The 15250-nt window shown below is 36.7% G+C and overlaps 1 protein-coding gene across 12 annotated transcripts in view; it reads right to left on the bottom strand.

Moving 5' to 3' along the window:
* The window catches only part of LOC105282115 (protein abrupt), a 90637-nt gene extending 77794 nt beyond the window's left edge, over nucleotides 1–12843 (bottom strand). For 2 of the 12 annotated variants that reach the window (XM_011343849.3, XM_011343851.3), the window contains exon 1: nucleotides 12116–12843. The gene's annotated coding sequence lies outside the window, so the exon portion shown is untranslated. Of the gene's footprint in view, nucleotides 1–11780; nucleotides 12070–12115 lie in introns of those variants that run through there. The other 10 variants (XM_011343848.3, XM_020032521.2, XM_020032523.2 and 7 more) reach the window with 8 other exon arrangements.
* Nucleotides 12844–15250: the final 2407 nt, after the last annotated feature.

Here is a 15250-nt window from a genome sequence, read left to right as displayed (position 1 = left end):
AATAGCGATGCAGACTGCGAAAATATGTTTGCCTTCAAAGTGTTTTTTGTTCATTTGTACAATTTATTACACATGCACACATACATACGATTATTACACGATGGTCTCAAGGTGAAGTAATCGTCTAAATTCGGCGATTAGGTAATACTGATGAATAACTTCAACGATGAACGGTATGGTTTAAAAACTTATTAAGTGCGTATATAATATATAAATCACTAATAAACTGAAGTCCGTTGAAATAAAAATAGTGCAACCCTTTAATTTCGCGCATTGATTTATTACGAAGGGAGAAATTGCAGAAATTCAAACTAAAAAGGCAAATACAAATTAAAAATAATACACGCGGTAATTTCAATGAAATTTTTGCAAACCTTAAATCCACATATGGATAATTAATCTTTATAAATATTTAACACGTCGTTATAAATCAATCAACAGATTACCAAATGACGTTTTACTTGGGGAAAATTGAGATACTTCATAAATTTCGAGAAACGTGCTTTTCTCATTCGCGAGAGAATTGCGGCAGCTGCGCAATCGCAAGAGAGCCGCACTCGATCCTTGAAATTCCAGTCGAATGTCCACTTATGCACGGACATGCGCTCACGCGCAATTGCCCGTGATGCGTATAATGCACATATACCGGAATAGATCAAGACGAGTTGAGAGATCGGGTACGTACCGCGGCAGGTATGCCGCGAATTCGAGGTGTGGCACTAGTCACTACTCTTCCCTCGTCTCTCCCGAGGGAAACCTACTCCTCCTCATCGGCTCTCGTTGACTGCCTACTCGGAGAGAGTAGTACTGCGAGGCAATTAGAATCGCACATAGATTCATCGACGGCATACCACTGTGTCTCCATTCTCGACATTCTCGTCGCTCTCTCTTCGAACCGACGTGCCGACCGAGCGACTTTGCACGAAATCTCGAACGAATGGAAAAGTAAACGCTTATACGCAACATTCGAGCAATACCGAGTATGATAAATTCTCCTCACTTGGTAGAACAGCGATATGCTACAATACATAAAACATGTTCGCTAAAATAATTTGCAAACTGAAGCGAAATATGATTGTTAATGTGAAATTAATGTAAAATGTAAAATTTTAAAGAAGAGGCCTCGTGTGTCGTACTATTATAAATTTCATTATCATATTACTAATGCAAAAGTTTCAATACGTGATTGAACGTATTACCGAATTCATTTTAAAATAAAATACCTTGTCACTTTGAAAACAAATGTGAGAAGATATCTTTCCGATAGAAAAAAAACCGGAACCGGAAACTAAAAACACTGCAAAGTAATAACTTTGTGTAATGAAGCAAGTCGAAATTACCTCATTCCAACAGAGTATGTATCGCGATATGCACATTGCTATTTGCATTCACTCCATACTTATAAAGTCAGCGCTTTTTGCTGACAGCTTTTGCGCACACTATCAGCAAGGAGTACAAAGTCGTTACATGTGGAATAGTACCGGATATTAATCAGTATGATTTGATATGCTGACAGTCTTCCTTCTGCATAAAATATGTTTTCGTTACATAAACTGTACTACTATATCAAACTCCTCAATAGATAAACGCAAAATAAAGAATGCATGACAGAATGGTCGAAAGTCCGTTTTCGGAATTTCCTTCAAAACCATGATCAAAGTATTTTGTGCTGAATGTCGTTTTGGATGTTTGAATATCCTGAGTTTTGGGAATAGAAGTCATGCGAAACTAATACGAAAGATGTTCGAGCACTACTATGCCTTTTCTGGTCACACATCGTGTACAAATAAATAAATTTAAATTAAATCATACGTAATTGCTTCTCTCAAGTCCGGTATGTAAATTCTTACTAATATTATATAATTAATACTTAGTAGTTCTCTGTACCACATAACGTAATGCGAGACTTTAATGAGTCATTTTCATTTTCCGGTCGAGAAAAAGCAGTGCGGCAAGCGCCAACAGCATGGAATTCATCAGTGAAAGTTTTCGTTGCGGATCGAAAGTGAAAACGCATTTTCATATAGTGGGTGCGTCGCGAGAGTGCACTTTACAAGCGCACATGTCCGTGTCCGGGAAATCCTATAACGAGGCTCGTATTACGGGCGCCCTTTCATGTACTGTGCCCGTGCACGTCGGGTGCGTTACAAATATACGTGTACGTCTACGTTATCCGCGTACATGTGTATGTTCGAGAGGGTAGTGCACGAAAGATACAAACGAAAAATGTGAAACGCTGAGAGAGGAAAAGCAGGACGTACTCGTATTACAGGGGTGACCCACAGGACTTTCTACGAACAATCGTTAGCGAGTATCGTATAATACCGGAAATATTAAGAGTTTAAAAAAAGTAGAGAAATAATATAAAGAGAGAATAGTAATAATATAATAATAAATATAAGAATAATATTAAATATAATATGTTGTACGAGATCCATTAAATTTCGTTTAATATTATGTTCGACTTAAAATTGATAGTTGCAGTTTTTTATTTATTATGTATAAAATATAATTATGAGAAACTATAGTATACTGTGTTGGTTAATTTAGAAATACGATTAATGATTTCAAAGCGCGATAAGGAATGCATATACTAGTACTATAATCATCTCGTTTATACTGAAAATAAACATCCGGGCAACCATTTTTTTCACGATTCTTCTGACAAAGAAACAATTTATGTTACTTTCTTAAGATAAATTTTGAAAACATTAAAGTTTGCACGAAATAAAATATTCTCAGATAGAATCGAGTTTGCTAATACAATTTTTCCTGCTTTACAATTCTTACACAATTCGTAGAATTATTTCTTAGCTTGACACCAATATGACAGTGACATTTATACCAAGTATCGAATTATTTAGGTAGCTTGGTTCCAATTCCCAGTTCTGATCCAAGACCTAGTGAAACACTGGTATGTTATTTTATTCTGATGTCATTTTAGCATCCCCTAAAGAAATCCGGGATCCAGCATTGCAATAGCACTACGATGAAATCAATTGCTAAGTCAGCAAACGCATCCGGTATCAAGAATAGGCGGCATTGTGCTCTCCGTTACGTGGCGTAAGCCTGGCTTAAAAGCGTGCAAAAGTACGTGCGCGTATACCTGAATCTCGTGAAGCAACCTAGGAACCATTATAATATTGCCGGCGCAATTATCGGGCCAGCTGCCGATGTTTCCTTGGGGCCCCTTTTGGGTCTTCAAAGGCAGGTACCAAACTAGAATCTACCGTTTTGCGAGTGCACATATATTATATATCAGATACCTACGCTGTACCCATGAAAGTCTTAGCCTAGGAAGAGAGATATATATCTTCTTGCGTCATTGCGGTTGCCTGTCTTCTTGAGAGAACCATGTTGGTTAGGGATAGAACAGTGAAAACGATACTTGGAACAACAGAATATTCGATATGCATCTTGAAGATTCGAGGAATGTCACGACGTTCAATAAGTAACAAACGGTTTATGAAACAAGAAATATCAGATAAATTTAATCCAAGTGAGATTGATGGTAAGCAGCAGAAATAAGCAGCATTTCTTCGGAGATGAAGATATTCAATAATAAATTAATGAATCGGCGTTTATTAATTAATGATAACTGTGTTTTTTTGGTATATTTTTTGTAGCACAATACAAACAATAAGAAAAAAAAAAGCAAGGAAATTCTAATTTTGCGTCTGCTCGCAGCTGCTCGCGTGTCGCAACAATTTCGATAGACGTCTATCGATTCATCTCGCAACTATAAACAATATTGGCATTTACTAATTCAATGATTGCAATTAAATCATTCAAATAATAGCTGCCGCTGTAAATCACGCTATCACGTCCCTTCCACCACTTGCGTCAGATTATAGTTCGATATCCGGCAGTCCCTCGACGATTCGGCATATATCATCAGTAAAGTTTGCCCACCGACAATTGCCCTCCTCTTCCACCTCCCCCTATTTCTCGTTTCCAACGTCGGATTGTGACGAATGTATGTGCATCATCTCGCGGCCGCAATCTCCTGCCCGTCGATTCATTAATTAATCGCTGGAAGCATATACAGAGACCGTGTGTTCGCGCACGGTGGCAATTACCGGCGCATTGTCGCGCATAAATCATTAGCAAACGCGTCGTTTCCATAATTCGGTTAATTTGCAGTGTTTTTGCCGACACCGTCATACAACGTGCCGCTTAATGGAACACTCTCGAAACACATGAAAAGTAAAATCTTTTCTTATGAGTAAACAAGAAAATATGTATGCGCATTACAGAACAAAACTTTCGATTTTGAAGGTATCTTGTACTTAGTTTTATTTAATTTTACTTTTATTTAGTTTAATAAAAGAAAATTATGTGTAAACAATTCAACAAATACCTATTAATTTTTAAATATTTTTTCCACGAAAACAAAAAAGAATCATAAAGAATGATGTCTTGTGCAACATTGAACTTCTCATAAAATAGCAAATTTGTCGTAAAATATAACAAAATTGAATATAAATAATATAATATAATATAAATAATGAAATAATCAATTATTAATATTCGATATTTAATAATATTGAATATTTCTATCATATATCTAACATAATATCCAACAGATATAAACTTTAAATTGATACATTAATTTATGATCTTATTCGAATTTTTTGTTGACTGATAATGTATGTCACGACGAGAGAGATATTGATGACCTGTTTCATATAATTTACTGTAATACATTACCTTTACCATTCGGCGTGCAAAACAATAATGTGTAATTGACTATCTGAAGGATTATCATCGCGGAAATATAGTAATTGAATAAAATAAGTAATCAACATGATATAACCGTTATGTTAATTTGATGTACAATCTACAATTTTTAAGGCAAATTTGTTTTTATACAGCACCAATTAATGAATATAGTTAATAAACATTATAAACTTCCGCTGTTATTAAAATAAATTCTAAACAAGGAAGTTACTAAATTATATCCACAGTTTAATTAAATCACATAAATGATAAAATCAATATCTTATCAAAAGCGATATAAACTTTTAATGTAATAGATTCTAAATTTACTGCTTCCGTCATAAATTAACGAAAGTTAATTTAAACAGTTTTAAGCTTATATTATTTAATAATAATTCTTCCGAGATCTTTCTCTTATCACGAAAAAGTGAACTTAAATAATAAAAAACTTATTATTGAAATATTAAAAATGTTACTTAAGTATTTAATATATCTCATATTTCACAACTCTGGTTTCCCTTCACGCATAACTCTTTCGCCTTTTTTTAAATATATTTCATATTTATTCGAGTTATATATCTAATACATAAAAAAATTATGCTAGATTTGTGCAAATATGAGAAAGCAAAAATGTAAGCAAAGCTGCTTACATATTTACTTCAGATCTACTTGTTTTGTTTCAAAGATTTTTTAAGAAGCAGTCATGCTGAATCCGAAGAAACGTTCTGTCACACTTGTAAATGTTTACTCTTCTTCTGACCGTGGTTTTCGATAACAGCAGGATTATATTCCTTACGTATGTTCGCCGATAATCTAAAGATAAGGCAAAGCGACGCAAACAAATAAACGTGCTTCACATCGTCGCCGACGGTTATGTTATTGACGTACGACGGTTCAGCGAATCTAGCTGTTGGATTACAAATTGTCTGAGTTAACCCTCGTCAACGTAGGCGTCTTTGTGGGGCTTACTTTTAGATTTATATGAATATCACAACGCAGCCGTACAACGCTGTACGTGATATCATCCAAGCGGTGCGAATTTTAATGCTAAACTAACGTACAGTGAAAAATTCACTTAACGCTATTATGAATCATGTGAAAATTGTCAGACTTCCGCGAAATATATTTGACAACAATTAAATAGGATAAACAGTATTAAGTCTTTACGTATAGAAATTCCTAAAGTTTGTGAATTTCCAACATAGTTCTACAGTAATTAGCGTTCAACTTTGTTATCTCGCTCCGTCGTTCTAGTAATAATGTCAACTGCTTCCCTTTGGTTTCATTACCGTTTCGGTTTTCTTTCCTACATATTGCATGAACCTACATTACACTGCATATACATCACTCGCATGAATTCAAAGAATAATTATTCCTATTTCCATACATAACGAATGTTCGATCGTGACTATCAGCTTATCGTGATGCGTGTGAGTCAGTCATTAATAAAACGGTGGCCATGCACACCATAAAAAGCGTACAGCCGAGGGTTCGTATCGATCAAATAACCATCGCCCGCCATGTGTGAAGACGCGGAACGAGGGGATTTCGGCCCTTAACCGACACTGTAGTAGTGATTTTCGCTAATTCTCTAATACGTAATACGCACACGAAATAAATTCACGACAAATGCACAAAGCAAAATGCATAAATAACAAAACAATGCTGTTTTTATTTCAATAAATATTGTATGAAGATTGTAATTGCTTTAATATAATACTGTCACATAAAAGTCACATATAAATTGTAAATATCCGACGAGACACATTCTGCATGTTCTTAAATGCCATTAAAATTCGATCACATTGATTTGTAGAGAAACCTATCAACTGGAAAAAGCGTAATCGTTTATCAGACTTCTTTTTCGAAAATTTAATTAATTAAATTAATTAAAATCTAAATTTTCTTCAGTCTATACACAATTACTGCAACAGTACAACCTTTCAAGAAACATATGCTCATCATTGTAGCGTTACACCTAAATGTTATACTTGTCTTTGCGTAAGGAGTAGTCCTGAAATCTGTATAGTATAATCACACTAGATGGTGCGCAAATGTTGCAGTTCTAAAGGTTCCAAAACTGAAAAAACTGTACTGCGAAATCGGATAGAATAACTACGCATATGATAAAAGTATGTTGACCGGCTGTCCAGGAAAATGTCTATTCTTCATGAGCAAGCTCGGGTGTAAATGCAAGCATGCATTGGTATGAAGCTCGGGTCGATCCGTTTGACCCCTGATACGTGCACATGCATTACCGGATAATGCACGTGCGTACATTAATTACGCGTCGGACAAGCCGCACGTTCTCAATTTCTCGCTCTATGTCACTCTCTCACTCTCTTTGCCTCTCTTCCTCTGGTATCCAGGAAGCCTCGTGTCAAATTTATCAAAAACGCGACGGGAAGCCCGTGGGATGATAGAAACGAGGAGAAAGTAAACGCGGGCAGCGCAATGGAGCTTTCTTGCGTCCATGTAATGCCGCGTAATGCTGCGATTCTCATTATTACGTTTAGAAAGCCCCATGCTTGCTCCCACGAATTTCATTCTGAACGAATTAATTGGCAGCGACGGCGGCGTAAAAAGAAAGCTCGGATTGTAACAGAGGACAAGAAATATCGAGGGAGAGAAAGAGGAAGAAAGACGATTGCTCGTGCTTGTCCGAGGTGTCGTATTTATAAATCCGCGTAACTCGCGCAACCGGTTCTGCGTACTATCGGACCGCGCCGTTTCCCGCATTGTAGATCAGCAGTTCGGTCACGAATACGTAAGCGCAAGTATGACTATGAGCGTTAATATCGGTATAAGTTAGAAGAATGTAAGGCTTTAACCCTCACAATTGACCTAACTGCACGTGTGATGTCGTAACCAATACGCAAATGATTTGAAAACTGCAACAATGTGCTATTGCAATTCGCATTAAAAAACGAGGTTGAATAATAAGCATCAAGCTTCATTAAAATTACTAATTCTGACGTTCTGACTATTCTTTTCGCGCAATATCGTGTAACGACGGAAGGATTATTATATCTTGTGTATACGGATGGGAATGATGCAACGTGTAACAAAAGATTTGAAAGAGATCTACGTAATGAACGTGGATGTGCAGTAAGTTGTGGAAAAGGAGACTGTACAACCTAGTTCTAGAAAACCTTGTTTTGTTTGCGCACGCAATTTGCGTATGGAGCGCGAGTATAGCATACTATTATTATCCTGAGTAATAATAGAAATACAGCTGAACTGCAGCTGTTCGTCGATATACCGAAACATACATTCCGAGATGAAAGTGTCGCAATGCAAGTCTCAAAAATTAAGTGTGTAAAAATCGCATTTGTGCCTATCTGTAAAAAGTTGCTTGCGTATCAATTAAAATGTCACGTGGCATGAGAAATTGTACAAAAAAAATAGTATTTTACAAATTTTCGAAATTTTCCAACGACACATCGATCGTACGGCTTAAACACGTGATTGATTACAGGTATCAGTTTGGTGTAAACTTCTCGTACATTCTGGCACGCCAACACTATAAGCAAATTATTATTATCTTTTAACAGATAATGCATAATATGCCTATGCAACAATAGTAATTTTTTATAAATAATAAAAGATAATGAAAAATATTTATGAGTAATTCTTGGAAAGTTCCCTTTTAAAAACAAGCAAGAAAAGAGAGAATCTTTACACCTTTTATTGAAAACAATGAAACCAGCACACGAGGTCTCCATTAGTTTATGTCAGTAGATTCCTACACTCGTCTACGTATTATATGCACATTAGATACATAGTATGCAAGCGTGTGCATGTGTGATTGCAGCGTACTGCACAAACCGATTTATTGATCACAAGCGTCGCATGCAATACGATGAATATTGCGTGCTTACTATTGTATATCGCAACAGTCGATATACGACTAAAAGTTCAATTGCATGCCATTTTTCTCAGTTTCGTAAGAATACGAAAAATATAATGTATAATAATAATTTAAAAAATAATAAGCAACAAAAACAGCTAACATAAAGCGTTAAAGCAAGTAAAAGCAGCCTACTATTACATATAAAGCAAAACCTTCAAAGCACATGTAGCCGTTTTTTTCGACCACGTGGTCTTAAAACGATGGATAACGTTGTGATACTATTACGTAGCAAATATAACTTACATGTGCAATTGATATACAGTTTTATCTAGTATATTTAGTACAGAGCTACAATAGAAATACATTCTAAATTCATTGGCATTATTTATAAAAAGTTACCTAGAAAACTAAAACCACTTTTATATGTATAAAACTGGATATACGTACATATATAAAATATAAAAAAATATAAAAATCATACCATATCGTTAAAAAAATCAAACAAACCTGATCTTCTCTAATCTGTTTTACTCTTTCAAAAAAAAGCAAACGTTTTGCACATAATTCTTTCTTCATACACAGGTTGCGTACATACAGTACGTGCAGGACCGACTCTCAGAGAATACTACAGTTTTTTTAGAGAAGATACTAAGAAAGAAGAGATTCTTAGAAAGAAGAGCACGAAGCAGCACAAAGTAGTACTATCTATAGTTATAAGCAATATTACCTACACTCCTACACAAAGTATTATATACGTAGCAGTACACATTCCTGCCGCATTTGAAGTCTGTCTGCCAATCATGAGCTTTACACGAGGTCTCCATTAATCCTATTGGTTGAATTTCATCAAAATTGCCTATGTCGTATCCTTGTACCGTACTATTATGTATTATGTACTATTGTATTGTATACTGCACTTACGTACTGTATATTTTTCTTTGTTTCCTACTTGTATCCTAATTGTATCTTCTTTATTTCTCATCCTCTTGCTCTTCCCATCCATACCAAAAAGCAATTGCCTCAAAATTTGCTCTAAAAAGTGTACAACCATGTATTTTCCCGTGTATTTTATAATGTTTTTATCAACATATTTCTCTGATATTGAATATCTATGATATTCGTATATTGTAATTGTAATATCATTGATAAAATATATTAATAAGTCATAGTTCCTATACAAAACGTTACTATACAAAATTTATATCTAAAATGTATCCGAAAATTAAAATGTAATTTATATAAAATTACATTTTAAAAATAGCATACTAGTTAAATAAATTTGAAGTCGATTTCTGTAAATACTAGAATTTTTGACAAAGCAAAAACATTTTGAAGAAAATTGCTTTCTTATCTGTTTTTGAATTTGAATAATATTAATTAGAAATTATTAATTGTTATCTTTTTACAAATCAGGTTCTTGATAGTTCCAAAAAAATGATTTTCTGATCAAATAATCTTTATAACAATCAATTCAATTTTTGGTAGTAATGTAGTCATCGTCAGTAATGACAGTAGCTAATTGCACATATAAGAACATAGAGGCTGAATGTCAGAGACAATCATAAATGAAACGAGATCATCGCAGGAAATTGCAACATTGCGTTCGGCAAATAGACTGATTATTGGATGTATAAAAATCTATCGGTCGCATAAGAGGATAAAATAGTATCAAATTATTAACATAAAATTACGATGACAGGTCAGAAACAAGAAAAAGTTAGAGCACGTGCAGCTAACAGTTGTAAACATTTAATACACGCCAGATTTATCATCGTCGGTCACTAATACACAGACGGACATTATCAAAGTCGTAATAACGTCGTGTTTGTTTCTGCAGAGTTTGAAACTTTACGCAAAACACATATGTTATCTTTCTGTCGCGTGTGCGATCAATTATTCAATATTTATCAAGATTATATATAAATATTACAAAAGATACTGTTCTCTAGTATCTTTTAAAAAAAGACCGCAGGATCTTTTTTAAAACTGTTTATAAAGTAGACTTAAATAATGTAGGTAATAATGTAGATGGATTCCTAATAAAATAAAAATCTGAGTCACATAAATGTTATTAATTTTTTTTGGTGAAAAACAAGCATTTCATAAAGAAGAGGAAACTACCAGGTAATTTGTTGACATTAGATAACATCAATTATACTGACATTAGTTTCCGACATAATGACATTAGACAAATGTCCTTAACGATAAATATTTTAAATTCTAAGAAAGTAAAGTAAATGAAATACCACGCCTTTCATGATCTCATTATTTAATCATGTTAAATATGAAAAGTACACATTTGCATACGACGACAAAAACAAAAAATACCTCTCAGTTCTTAACAACATTATATCAGAATCTAAGTTTACTAACTTTAGCAAAATCTTTAATGTTCAATATTGATCTCTAATAACTGGCAATGTCAGACAATTCTAAATATAATATCGCAAAAAGATGATCGTTTTATAAAATAAATCTGCGCATGAAACTCCATACACAAAGCAATAAGAAATATACATAATCAATATGCATAACATAATAAATCCAATCGTCCGATAGAATCTAACGTTTCGCATAAGTATAAAGTTTTATGTAAGCGTCATCTCGAGCATTCATAGTTTCAATACCTAATGTGGTTCTCGGAAAATTTTTCATCGCACATTGGGAGATATGTTTACTTGCGTTTATGACGCGTTTATGACGCAGAAAGTCCTTCGCGCAAAGAGACCAACGTCGTTTAAATAATTGTACTAATCCTCCCGCGACCTTTTTTTTCTTCCTCACACTCAGAAAAAAGTTGAACGTCGAACGAGCGAGGATCGCAGCGTATTTTCGTGAGAGATCCTGTCGTTCCGCTCGCGATCGCGAAACACGAAACACTATAAAAGCGCGGCACGTCGAGCAACGAGCAGGACGGCGCAATTAACGGCGTGGGCCGTGGTCGATCCTGCAATTAACTTTAACGAACGGGCGGCCTTGCGATTAAACTTAATTAGTATCGCGGTAATAACTCGTTAATAATCAGAACGGTGTGCGGGAGCGCGGCTCTGTACATGCACATCCGTGCACGTGCACCAATGCACATCGTCGTTCTCCAAATGCGTATGTGTTGCGTGTGTACTTAAAGTATGCTTGTATGAATGCGCGCGCGTGCACTCGGCATGTACGTGTGCGATTGTAGGAGCGTGTAGGTGGGCTTCATATTTACGTGACGATGATGGCGACGAGGAGGAGGAGAAGAACGACGACGACGACAATGTCGGTACACAGTCCCCGACGACGACCGGTGGCTGGAAGGTGTCGACGGTTCTCACACCGAACTTTCAGCGTCGATGAAAAAACGCACATTCAACACCAAACCAAAAATGTGGATCAGAGATCAGTGAGAAGACAAAAGCAACACGACAAACGCAATTTCACACTAGGCCGCGTCTCTCCGCTCGCACATTTTTCTTTCTTCCTCTCTCCCCCCCTCCTCCTCACCCCTCGATCGGCCGCCGCGCACGAACCCGCGAGAATCTGGATTATGATGATGATGGTTACCTCCACTTCCTTGTCTTCCTCCGATCGCACTGGGGGATGAAAATAACAAAGAACGGCTCCTCGTCCCTGGCTCGGGAGGCACGTGAAAACCGGCTGGAACGAAAAGCGGGGATCCAACAAATCCAGAAACTCGCATCAACCGCGTGAGAGACCGAGCGAGGCAAGAAATCGAAATCGGCGACGTCAGGAACAGAACTATCGATGTGGTATCACGCTCCTCTTCATCCTCTTCCTCTTGGTTACATTCTCCGTTTCAGCGCACTACCCGCGAGGGTTCTTCTCGATATCTCGATCGCGCGCGCACCGCGAGCGAGATGCCGGCCGTCGCGCGTGTGCCTCGGCGGCGCGGTATACGAACGCGAGACCGACGAGCGCGTGCGACTTGGACGCGCGTCCGATGATCAGTGGAATCAAGCGGAGAATGCTCCCGCGTGTTGTTCAAGCGTAACGAGAGCGTTTATCGTGGACCGACCGCGAGTTGCGACGAGTAAGTACGCGAAAAGCAAGTCCGTACACACTACCGTTTCTTGCGGCTAACGGTGACAATGACGACAAACGATGCGGCCAGTAAAGCACGAGTACGAACCTGATTGCGGGGCGGCGCACCGAATTATGGGTCGCTTTACGCTTTCGGCGGCCGTTCGCTCCCTCTACTACCTCGCGCCTGGCCTCCTTATCACCCCTGTGAGTTCTCTTTCGCGCTCACGTACGCCCCACTACGTGGTGCGTAGACAGATCATCCCCACCGCCGGGTTGGGGTATAGTGGCTCTCTTTATGGCGCAGACACTTCTCCCACTATCGCGATACGCTGCGAGGAGTATGCTTCGATCTCCCCACCAGAGAGTCGCGGCGCGCGGCGGTAGCATTGCCCCTTGTATGCCGTCGTCTGGAAGAGGAAGAGCGTGAGAGCACGAGCTGGAGGACCGCGAGCGGAACGAGGACGGAGAGGCTTCCACCTTACGACGTAGCTGCGGGGATGATGACGGATACGTCGCCGAGGCGACGAGGCGCGCGAGGATGCTTTACGTCTTCCGGTGCGAGGTTTTAGCACGAGGATCATTTTCGGTTAAAGGAGCAAACCGCTTCGGAGGGAACGCCGCGGAAACCGGCGATGCCGCTGCGCGTCTCGATGAGGCAGGATGTTTCGACTTCTGTCGCGGTAGCATCCGATGTTGATGTTCCGCGTCTTCCGATGCGTCTTTTCAGTGCTGTTTAGTCATCTCCGTTTAGTCATTAGCGAAAGATTGCACGATCTGTTAGCTCTTGATGAATTAGAATGTTGTTGCTTATCGGTACCACCTATTAATGCTGAGACACGATGTGTAGCCCAAGGGATGTCTCTAAGGATAGGCGTGTCCAACCTGCGGGACTACCTGAACACCTAGCATTGCGTCCCTACAAGATCATAAAAATCAAATTTTTGAACTGTGATTTGTAACGATACTTTATGTTTCACAAACACAAAGTCAAATATTCCACTAGTTTTATGTTGCTCTCTTTTTTAATGTTATAATAAAAAATATTTAAAAAATAAAGCAAGTTATTTACTTACATTAACTGTATTATATATTTTATATGTGTGCCGAGACTCCCTGGTAGAAATCTGTGCAGTTTTTCTAGACACCCAAGCAGTTACTGTCTAGTATTACTGTATTCTCATAAATTGTATCAATACTGTGTAGAAAATGGACAAAAACTAGATAGAGTTTTACTAAGCCCATTTTATGAGTAGTAAACTTGCTTAGTAATAGGTTAAATAGTTTCTTTGTCTAGTTTTTGTTCAGTAAATGAATTCAGATTTTGTGCATCTTTTGTGGCCAGTAACTGTAGGAAAAACGTTACATCTTGATCGGGATCCCAACAGTTTTACTCGTCAATTACTGGGCAGAATGTAACAAAACTGTTCAATAACTACTAAATAAATACACGAAATTTCTACCAGGGCTATTTCTCTTCACTTAATGCGGAAAGCCAAAAGGTTGGACACGCCCCATAGGACAAATGGAACCTTTGTACACACGGATACCTGAATAATCGACAAGATTTTATTTAGTTATGAAGAGAATTATAAATAAAAAATAAAAATATGGCGATATATATGTATATATAGAAGTAAAAAATAAAACTGTTACATTTTACAGATAGCATAATTTTGTTCTGATATTTTATTCCATATACCTCACTGAATTGGCCGTAACCACCTAGCTTAACGCTGGCAGCTCTATAAATTTTTGATGATAGCACGAATCTGTTCTTCTTATTAGAGCAGTTAAAGCTTCCATCAGGAAGATCTTGGATATTGCAGTTCTATTTTTGAGCTGAAAATACGTAGCCCCTAAAGACGCCTTTAGTGTCACAGTTTCAGAATAGAAGAGAATCGATACTTGCAACGAAAATACCCTCTTGCAATTAACCGTTTTTTAAAATCAAACTGCAGATAAATGAATTATTTGTAAGTTAGGATTATTTTTTTACAAATATGCTGTTTATTATTTCAATTGGTAATACAATTTTTGACAATTTTCGTATAATATAAGAAAGGGAACGTTTAAAATTAAAAAAAATTTCTGCTCTTTCTGTTACATTCTGCGAGTGACATGTTGCTTCATTTTTTAATGTTTAGAATTCTACTGAACTGTTCTTGAATATGTACGAATATTATAAAAATGTCAGTTAAAACGATTCTAGGAACATTAATCCGCATTATTCATTATAGACATAGCATGTTCAATGCATAAATCAATATGCAAACTTCAATATATTGCGCGCTTTCATCAATCTCAGATTCAAAAGGATAAATAATAGTTTTACGATACAATGCTGAAATAAGCGAGGATATTACATTATTTTTAATTTTCATCATTTTTTTGCAATGCATATTATATAATATAATTATACTAGATATTATATATCGGTTACACATATTTATGTAAAAATATTTATATAAATATACATACATACATATATATATTTATACTGTAACTTTTCATATGCTGGAAGAAATATATATATATATATATATATATATATATATATATATTGGACACTTTACGTGGGACACTCTGTATAAATGGAAGTAAGGAAATTGTTTGACAAAACCGAAATAACAAACTGGTATAATTAACAAGATTACC

Source organism: Ooceraea biroi, chromosome 7 (genome assembly GCF_003672135.1).
Source record: "Ooceraea biroi isolate clonal line C1 chromosome 7, Obir_v5.4, whole genome shotgun sequence".
Classification (NCBI taxonomy): domain Eukaryota; kingdom Metazoa; phylum Arthropoda; class Insecta; order Hymenoptera; family Formicidae; genus Ooceraea; species Ooceraea biroi.
The sequence above is the reverse complement of the archived record's forward strand: the minus strand, read 5'-3'. Positions and strand labels throughout refer to the sequence as shown.